General features: G+C 41.5%; 1 long non-coding RNA gene across 1 annotated transcript; it reads left to right on the forward strand.

Annotated features, from left to right (window-relative positions):
• Positions 1-10,277: 10,277 nt before the first annotated feature.
• Positions 10,278-10,710, forward strand: LOC132887203 (uncharacterized). Its single transcript, XR_009654787.1, has 3 exons — positions 10,278-10,363; positions 10,451-10,538; positions 10,648-10,710. It is a non-coding gene; the product is annotated as an uncharacterized LOC132887203 (long non-coding RNA).
• Positions 10,711-10,986: the final 276 nt, after the last annotated feature.

The following is a 10,986-nucleotide window of genomic DNA, read 5'->3' on the forward strand; positions in this document are numbered from 1 at the left end:
TGCATCATTTTCAAATTTTATCCATTAAACTTGATGTAATGCATGTTGCAAACAAGTTTTGTACACGAGTTTGAATAATTAAAGACATTAAAAGCAGGAACTGCCCCGTCTTATTTGAATGCTATACTAAAGAGGTCCTTCCAGGATGCTGCGCTTCTCCATGAACTGATTAGCCATGCCTCCTGCTCACACAAAGCGATCCCAGTCCAAACTGTTATGCATGATGGTGTATGATCTATACACTGTGTATGACTTCTTGGGCTATGTGAAGTTTTTGGTTTTGTTTATATCAGTGTATACCAGTGTAGGCAGCAATACTGACATCTCTGTTATAGAACAGTATCCTGTTACCTAGAATTATCACTCAATACTTTTTGCCTTCACTTACTGAATAATTACATAGCCCTGGCAGTAACAACACCAAAACCCAACATGATAGATCTCTGCATGAAATGCAGAACTTGGCTGGAGTCAACTGGATTTATAGGTTTTCTGCTGTCCTCCCTTTCATTTGCATCCATGGACCATGGGTATGAAAAAGTTCCATATCGGTCATTGACAGTACATCACAGTGTACACGCCGGGCGTGTATATAGCCATAAACCGATTTCTAATGATATGGCTTCCCCATTCCAGAACATCCCCACTTTTGGAAAGCTTGATACGCCCCTGGCTGCCCACATATAAATCTTTGACTCTCTTTAGTCCCTTCAGTCCATATTCTAAAAGCATCATCAGTCGTCATGGAGGGTACAAACATATTATTTCTCACTAAAGGAGCATTTCTGGACATCTCAATTAGAGAAAAGGCTCGTCTAAACTGTATCCATATCTTGGAGGATCGCCTCACACCTGGATTAATGCAGTATGTTGATATAGATTCTGAAAGAGGTATTTTAGAACAGGCTAGTGCATGCAAGGACACTTGTTTACAGGATGCTCTCTCAAGCTGTGGCCACTTGGGACTATCTTCATCCCGAGGAGAATGAATCCAATACGTTATATTTTTAATGTTATTGGACCAGTAATAATATTGGAAATTGGGTAGGGAAAGCCCACTATGTAGTCGGTATTGTTGCAGAATTTCTTTACGTATATGTGGATTTTTCCCATTCCAAATAAAACTAGACAATAGTTTATCTACATTTATGAAAAAAGACTTTAAGAAGATACACTGAAAAAGAAACAAGAACCGAGGTGTAACGTTCATATTGACAACATTTATTCTTCCCCCCTAGCGACAGGGGAAGGAGATTCCAACAATCTAAATCTTTCTTTAAACAATTTAAAAGTGGAGGGAAATTGGCTTCATTGAGATCTTTAAACCTACGGGTTATCCAAAAACTTAAATATTTAAATTTATACATGCATATTTTAACCAGGAGGGGCTGGACTGTAGTCAACTGACAAGCGGGATCGATAGGAATGAGCTCACTTTTCTGCATGTTAATTTTATATCCTGATATCTTGCCAAAAAAGTTTAACAGGTCAAGCACCTTTGGTAGACTTGTCCTGGGGTCAGTCATATATATCAGCATATCATCAGCATATAACGAAACTTTGTGTTCAGTGCCTCCTCTGATGATGCCTTTAATATCAACACTGTTGCGCAGCGCTATTGCTAGCGGCTCTATTGTTAGGGCCAATAGAAGGGGTGATGGGGGACGTCCCTGCCTGGTGCCACGTTGTAGAGTAAAAAGGCAGATGGGTTGTTGTTAGTCCGAACAGCTGCCATAGGTAGAGGATTGAGCATCTGAATCCAGCATATACATTTTTGGCCAAAACCAAAGCATCTCAAAGTACAATAAAGATAATCCCACTCCACCCAATCAAAGGCTTTTTCTGCATCGAGTGATATTAATATCTCTGTGCCTTTGGCTGGAGTGGGATCAGAAAGGACATTAAGTAGTCTACGTATATTAGAAGATGTCTGTGAAGATTCTCAGTCATCCAGGTCATAGTAAACTGTGGGTGGTAAAAGAGAGCAACTGGACTTGCTTGAAGGTTCTTGAAAACGTTTCACCTCTCATCCAAAAGGCTTCTTCAGTTCTGTCTGACTGCAGTGCCTTGAAAAAGTATTCATACCCCTTGAACGTTTTCACATTTTTCCACCTTACAACCACGAACTTAAAAGTTTTTATTGAGATTTTATGTGATAGACCAACACAGAGTAGCACATAATTGTGAAGTGAAACGAAAATGATAAATGGTCTTCAAAATTTTAAACAAATAAAAATCTGAAAAATGTGGTGTGCATTAGTATTCAGCCCCCTGTACTCTGATACCTCTAAATAAATCCAGTGCAATCAATTGCCCTCAGAAGTCATCTAATTAGTTAATAGAGTCCTACTGTGTGTAATTTACTCTCAGCATAAATACACTTGTTCTGTGAAGGCCTCAGTGGTTTGTTAGAGAACACTGAAGAACAAACAGCATCATGAAGACCAAAGAACTTGCCAGACAGGTCAGGGATAAAGTTCTGGAGAAGTTTAAAGAAGGGTAAGGTTATAAAAAAAATATCCCAAGCTCTGAACATCTCAAGAAGCAGTGTTCAATCCATCATTCAAAAATGGAAAAAGTATGGCACAGCTGCAAACCTACCAAAACATGGCCGTCCATCTAAACTGACAGAGCGAGCAAGGAGAGCACTGGTCAGAGAAACAGCCAAGAGGCCCATGATCACTCTGGAGGAGCTGCAGAAATCCACAGCTCAGGTGGGAGAATCTGTGCACAGGACAACTATAAGTCGTACACTCCACAAATCTGGCCTTTTTGTAAGAGTGGCAAGAAGAAAGCCATTGTTGAAAGACAGGCATAAGAAGTCCCGTTTGCAGTTTGCCAGAAGCCATGTAGGGGACTGTAACAGTTCGTATAAGTGGGTGGAGCACAGAAGGACGGCAGGCCAGAACTGGGTTCACAAAACTCTTTTTATTTAGCTTTTCAGCTTCTATGTTTACTCTCTCATACACTCAGACACGCACACACATCAGTCATCTGGTTGGGGAGAGAGCTCCCTCTGCTCTCGTTCTCTCTCCTTAAATAGGGCGCAGTCACTGGGAAGACACACAAACACATTAATTAATGACAGGTGTAGTGATTCTGCCACTTACCTTCCCTGACTCCACCCTCCGGTCACAGACCGATGCTTCACCACGACCCCGCTGCCACATACCCCCACCGCCCGACTCAGGCCGGGCGGCCGTCCGGTCTGCAGCCGACTCCCCCCCCCCCCCCAGTTGACAGGAGAGGAAGTCTGCCACGACCATCTGCGCCCCCGGCCTGTGGATCACCTTGAAGTTAAAGGGTTGGAGTGCCAGATACCAACGGGTAATCCGTGCTTTGGCATCCTTCATGCGGTGGAGCCACTGGAGGGGCGCATGGTCCGAACAGAGGGTGAAAGGGCATCCCAGCAGGTAGTAACGGAGGGCGAGGACCGCCCACTTGATCGCCAGGCACTCCTTCTCAATCATGCTGTAGCGCCCCTCACGCACCGACAGCTTACGACTGATATACAGTTCTGGGCGATCCTCCCCTCCTGGGACAAAACAGCCCCCAGCCCTCTGTCCGACGCATCCGTCTGTAACATAAAGGGGAGAGAAAAGTCAGGGGAGTGTAAAAGTGGCCCCCCACACAATACAGCCTTTACCTTAGAAAAAGCCCCCTGGCATTGCTCCATCCACTGGACCGGATCTGGTGCCCCCTTTTTAGTCAGATCAGTCAGCGGGCTGGTGACGTCCGAATAATTAGGTATAAACCTACGATAATAGCCAGCCAGCCCCAGGAACTGTCTCACCCCCTTTTTGGTCTTGGGCCTCGGGCAGGCCGCAATCGCTGCGGTCTTGTTAATTTGGGGACGCACCTACCCGTGGCCCAAGTGGAAGCCCAGATACCGTACTTCCACCCGCCCAATCGCACACTTCTTTGGGTTGGCTGTGAGACCCGCTCGCCTCAGCGACCTAAGGACGGCCCTCAGATGTTCGAGGTGCCTCGGCCAGTCATTACTATAGATAATAATGTCGTCGAGGTAGGCGGCCGCATAGGTGGCGTGGGGGCGGAGGACCCTATCCATCAGCTGCTGAAACGTAGCGGGTGCCCCAAACAGCCCAAAAGGAAACTGTGGGTGGTAGAAATGGGCAACTGGACTTCCCTAGTAACAGAGGACGTAAAGGGAACATTAGAATTTGGTTCTCTAAAGGTTAGGTTATAACCAAACCAAAAACTACCATTTAAAGAACGTTCCCTTTGGTTACAGCAAAAACCAAACAAAGGCTAACGTTCCTTGAACTTTTAGGGAACCACTCATATGAAACGTTAGCCAGTAGTTGCACCGCTACCACCATACAACGTTATGCTTGGTTGTTTTTTGGTTGTTCTGAGAACCATTGCTGACAGTTTTTGTTTCCTTGATATTTTACACTAGGTTAGCCTAGTGTGACATTATTCATTAATTTCTCCTGTTCATTTTTATGGTAGGGCTAAATTGGACCAAAGCGCAAATAGAGTAAAATACAAAAAGGTATGATATTTGTTTTAAATTCAGTGAAATGGAGACATACACAAAAGTAGGTCTAACTTACAAAGAGTGCAAAGAGTACCATACAAAGTGAATTATATTGCAAGTTGCATTCCAAACGGGGTTCCCCTTTCATTGTGTGTGTGGTAGGCAAGAGCCTAATTACCTGATAATGCAAGCCATTGGTACTGTAGGCTGCTATTAAGATTCCACATATTAAATGGCTGATTAGCTGGCCATTGCATTTTATCTTTTGCAAACTTGTTTAAAGACAACATTATTGGTGCTGGATTTGGTGGACCCCTTGCATTTGTGGCCTTAAAAAAACAATATTTCAAATTATATCCCGCAGTACAACAGTTTTTTTCCCCTAATGATTTGGTATGTTCTCTCCTTTCTCTCTTGGCTATGAAAAACTGTGTGCATATCACTGTATTAGTGCAGCCTTCATTCATTGTTTCTCCATTCATTGTTTTTATAGCGCATTAATTGAACCAAAGCTGAAATAGAAAGAGTAAAGTAGGCTACAATAAAATAAGTACAGATGTCTCAAGTTGTTTTAAGTTGTTTTAAATTCAGTGAAATGCAGACACACACAAGTAGGCCAAGAGCCTAATTACTTGATAATGACAGCCATTGTTAGGCTACTGCTATTCAGATTCCACACATTAAATGGCTGATTAGCTGGCCATTGCATTTTATCTTTTGCAAACTGGTTTAAAGACAACATTTAGTGACCCCCCTACACATTATTGATGCTGGGTTTTGTGGACCCATTGTATTTGTGGCCTTAAAAAACAATATGTCATTTTTTTATCCTGCAGTACAACACAGTTTTTCCCCTAATGACTTGGTATGTTCTCTCCTTGTTTCTCTTGGCTATGAAAAACAGTGAGCATATCACTGTATTAGTGCAGCCCACAGACCTAAAGTAAACTATACTGGCAGTCGGTCACGTGGTACCGGAATCTGCGGCTGCCATTTTTGGCTACCCCAGACTTTGCACAGCAAACTGTTATTGCTGTGTAGCCTATATAAAAAAAATCGGCATGCAATGTGAAAATCCCTCCAAAAATAAATAAAATACTGTTAAACAACTCACAGCTGAGTTAGTTTGGGGTAAGATGGCATCCAGTTTCCACCTAGTGTTTAGAACAGGCGCTGCCAGTCTAGTTCATTTTAGGTCTGTGGTGCAGTCTTCATTCATTGTTTCTCCATTCATTGTTTTTATAGCACATTAATTGAACCAAAGCTGAAATAGAAAGAGTAAAGTACGCTACAATAAAATAAGTATATATGTCGCAAGTTGTATTAAGTCAAGTAGACTACAATAAAAAATAAAATGTAGATGTCTCAATAAGTATTCCAAACTGAGTTTTAAATTCACACAAAAAACTAGACCAAGAGCAATTAAGCTCAGCCTACTTGCTAATGACAGCCATTCAGAGGCACATGAAATGGCTGGGCTATTAAAGCCATTGTGTGTGCATTCTGGCTTTTGGAAACTGGTTCAACCAGTTTTTGTTTTTGTAACTGAGGCCCTGTCCACACGGCAACGGATTCAGGTGACTCCGATACAATTGCTTATCGTTTAGGCCTGGCGTCCACACGGCACCGGCGTTTTGGGTGCCCAAAACGCAATCTTTTTGAGAACGGGTTCCAGAGTGGAAAGATCTGGCAATGTTGCCATTGTGAAGTCGTCTGGATGAGTAGAACAGATTTGTTTACGATGACGTCACAACCACATGACTGTGAGTGCTTCACACCGGGTAGAAGTGTAACGAATATCACCAGGAAAAAGCCTTACAGAGCACTAGTGAGAGTGAAACACGAGCTTGGATATTATTATTATTATTATTATTATTATTATTATTATTATTATTATGTTCAGTGTTAGTTCACAGTAGTAATACAAGAAGCAGAATAGTGACAGTAATAGAGAAGCAAAAACATGCAATTGTACAAACACTGCAGCTCTACAGCAAAATATTCATTTATGAAATGGTCTGATTCTTAACACCAGTAGTGCCAATGATCTTCTCATTGCGATGCGATGCGAGTTGTCAACAAATCCTATAACTTGGTTCATGAAACGCGCTTACAAAATATTTTCACTGTGAATATTTATTGTGTAATGGTGCAAAGTGAGAGAGAGAGTCAATCCCGCCAGGAAAAAAAAGGAGCGATCTCACCTCTTCAGATGCTGGTTTAAGTCCGACAATACATTCCTCAAAAAGGGCGTAGAGGAGCAAATTAATCCATGAACGTGTATCATTCAATTTATTCCGGACCATTACAGACGCCGCCTTCCGCGTAGAATCATACGTCATCCTCGCCGCCATATTGGATAGGTCAAAGCGGAGAATAAAGATTCATGTGCTGCCTTTAACTGTACCAACAGGTTTACCGTCCAAACGAGATCACATGGGATTACCTTTCACAGGTGAGAAACAACAAATTAATCCATCAACGTGTAGTATTCAATTTATTCCGGACCATTAAAGAACCCGCCTTCCGCGTAGAATCATACGTCATCCTCGCCGCCATATTGGAGAGGTCAAAGCGGAGAATAAAGATTAGCTGCGTTTAACTGTACCAACAGGTTTGCTGTCCAAACGAGATCACATGGGATTACCTTTCACAGGTGAGACTGGAAAAATACTTTTCATTGTATTTGGTCATTATAATGTAATTTTACGAACAGATTTTCCTGACTTTGTGGCTAATATGAAGTCTCGCGCATAATAGTTTATGCGCATGCGTCCTTACTTCTTCTATTGTTCTGGTGTCTCCGAAGGGACCATCTTACAGCGCCCCTAGAGGTGTGGCATGTGTATTGCATCGTTTTCAGCAAGCGTTGCGTTGCCATATGGACCTGATATCTTACTGATCGTTGCCCATTTGGACGCGATATATTTTTAAATAACATCTCATTGCCGTTGTCGTGTGGATGTAGCCTGACAAAGCTGCTACAGCAACACTTTGCAAATTCAATAGATTGCCATATAACTCATGAGTTAACGTACACAACGGCATATTATTGTAGCAGTGGACTGAAATTATTAATCTACAAAATATGCGGTATGGTTAGAGAGCTCATTGGAAATGAGAGGACAACTGGATGTTTATGTTTTTGCAGAGGTCTCTTTTTTCCCCTGTACACTAAACGAAAAGTCTAATGGCACAGCAATTCAGCATGCATCTATTTGAAAACGTTTCACCTTACGCCTACAGCAAGATCAACTAAAGGTATGTCGATAGTACAGCCATTTATTTAGCATGTTAGCTACCATGATGCCATCCTTTATGGAAAGAATCATACTCTGCACTACAGTGAATTGTTATTACTAGAGTAATGCTGTAGTGCAGAACAGAATTACTAGTGTTAGTGCAGTAAATGCTATAGTTTGGATAAAAATAAACGGCATACTGCAACGGCTCTGTACTTTAATGCAGAGGGCAATTTCGTGGACAGGAAACACTGCCGTCCTGCCGCAAGAAAAAAATGTATTGTTTTCGCATAAGGGATATCTGCCTCTATATTTACTAGAATAAATGGTTATTGTTGCAAACTTTATGCGGTAGGCTATGTGGGTAGAAAATAGAAATGTATTTTTAGAATGTGGTAGTTTTATATCATGAAAGGGTTCTATGGAAGTCATTTGTTAACATTTTACTATCTAAACGTTTGTATCGCAACGACCGCCCTCCTCAGTTTGAAATGAACATAGACTGCTGATTGGCCACCAGGTTGCCTGACGTGGTGGGGGTGTGGCTGTGAAGACATGGATAATTGGGCTGATCGCAATGAACAGAATCAATTGCTGCTACCTTCGGACGCAGAGAGCACCTTTTGCTTCGACAGCTTCTACTCTGACAACAAAGCTTTGGATTCTACTTGACTACACGACTAGGATTCACTCTTGAAAAGGTAAGATTCATTTTATTGTGGTTGTATAAAGGCTAGTTTATATACACTCTGTCTCAGGCTGGAGCTTCACTGGATGTGGTGCGCTACGCTTAGTCAAGTTGAGTCAAAATACATGAAGTTGAAAAATAATGGGCTATTTTTAGAATGTTCTCTGTGCTGCCTTTTCTGGTGTAGCTAATTCCATTGATTATAGTTAAGACTTTAATATTATAGTAATAATACTATAATAGCTACTATAAAAGCTAATTCCATTGATTATAGTTAAGTCTTTGACTTAATGCATCCATTGTAGTCCCAGCCGCAGACACAAGTTGCCAACAAGTAATTGCAGAATATTTTATATATATATATTCTGCAACAGACCTTTGTTTTGCTTTCCTGCTCGATTGAATGCAATGCTACTGTCATGTTTTCACACATATTCTTACCTCATCCCCAGTTTTAATCCTGTGTGTATTTTTGTCAAGTGCAAGTATGGTTATAAACTGAAAACACTGTGCTTAAATTTGTTGTTGTAATGTTGTATTTAAATTTTCCCCGCTTTTCATTGCAACAGGTACACATTGTTTGCATTGTATTGCATGGTATTGCATTGCAGCCAATGAGTTCAAAGAGGTTGGCCAGAAAGACCTACACAAAGGAATGGAAGAGGGCGCGGCGAGAGGTGTTGAATGTGCGAGCATTGGTGCGTGCCCAGCTGGATGCAGGAGATGCAGCAAACAGGGCAGAGGAGTCTGCGCGAGATGCAGCAAGCAGGGAAGAGCAGGCTGCGCGAGATACAGCAAGGACAGGACAGGCTCTGCAAGAAGCAGAGCAACAACATCATGGACCTCAACACATGCCAGAGATACAACCAGCGGAGATTGAAGAACAGCCTGAGTTCATGGCAGAGCCAACAAGTTTGGTCAGCAGCTCGGAGCAGGACAGCAACAGTCCCTCAACCCATGTCAGTCCAGCACCCAGCCGTCGGACATTGGAAGAGTCATACATTGAGGAACAAACATCATCCGACCCAGTTGAGCGTACATTTGCTTTGAATTTTATATTTACTATCTGATTACAAGTTCCTAACCAAGAAAGCAAACACTAACAATTTTCTTTTCAAAAACTTCAGGAATGACCCATGGCGAAGAGGAGGGGGCTTCAGGCATGGCTGCCGTAATAAGGCGCAAGTACTTCATACACACTTGTTGATGTTCACACAGGAAAAGTGTATTGGGTATAAAACTAAAATTAATTTCATCTCAATTCTACCTGTAGTCCTGGAGGAACAAAAGAGGCTCCTATTGAGGATGATGGATGACACAAAAAGAAGTAAGTACTATATACACACATTTTCACATATGACAAGTATATTGTGTTCAAAAACTAAAATGAATTCTATCACAAATGTACCTAGCCATGGAAGAGCACATGGGGCGAATGACTAGGAGGATGGAGGCTATGGAAAGGAGGATGGAGGGTATGGAGAGGAAGTCAGAGACGTTGGAGGCTGCCGTGGTCTCGAACCCGCCTCAGCCTCCTCTGCAGGAAGATGTGCTGTTGGGCCTATGCAGCACAGTGGAGGAGCTAGACAGGAGTCTGGCTCAACCAAAAAGAAGGAACCAAATGGTAATTAATTGGACATAATTATATATGAAATAAATTGTCATTGGTAATGTATTGATTTGGCTAATGAAAGTAGACCACATAAGCTCTTCACATTCATTTTCATTGTATACTTATGTTTTTCTTTTTTTTTTGTTTGTTTTTTTTGTAGAAACGTTTCCTTGAAAGCCTGGGAGGGTCGAATCTGGGGGCAGCCATTCGTCGCATTCTATGCCAGGTGGCTACCAACAATGTCCTGGCACAGTACAGCCTGAGGGGGAGGAGAGCAAAAAAGCCTTTCCAGAACTTAACCCTTTGCAAAATTATAACGGGTAAGTGTTCATATATTTTTCAAATAAGTGTTATGCCAAGTTTGACTGAGATTTAAATGTGTAACTTTTTTTTACTTCTATTTGTAGAGGCCTGCATGCAGAACTTCCCTGGCAAGAAGGTAGCTGATATTGAGGAGTGCATTGGGCATGCACTGAAGTTTGCACCACACAGACGGTAAATTAAACTTAAGTCTTTCTTTTATCAATTGCTGAATATTCATAATAATTAAATGAAACGTTGGCACTAAGTTGGTGTTAAACGTTTTGTTTCTTATTCTTTTTAGGTCAGCTGGTCCTCAAGATTGAAGACGTACACCAACTTCTATGCACACGCACCCGTTTTTGGCGTTTCTAAAATTTGTTTTCAAATTTTTTGCCTTTATTGTATTTTATTAAGAAATAGTTTTCATAATTGTCTATAGTTATCAGATGTTTTATAATGTATAATAATGTTGCACTGTGTTGCTGATGTCCTTACCAATGTTGTATTCTTGATATTTTTTCTATTAAACTTCCTAGTCCTGCAACATTTTCCTGGTCATTCATCACTGCTTATATGTTCTGAAGTAAATAGTTGTCATGCAACCAAAACTTTTACAATGAATTACATACTACAGAAATAT

The sequence above is a fragment of the Neoarius graeffei genome, chromosome 5 (genome assembly GCF_027579695.1).
Source record: "Neoarius graeffei isolate fNeoGra1 chromosome 5, fNeoGra1.pri, whole genome shotgun sequence".
Taxonomy (NCBI): domain Eukaryota; kingdom Metazoa; phylum Chordata; class Actinopteri; order Siluriformes; family Ariidae; genus Neoarius; species Neoarius graeffei.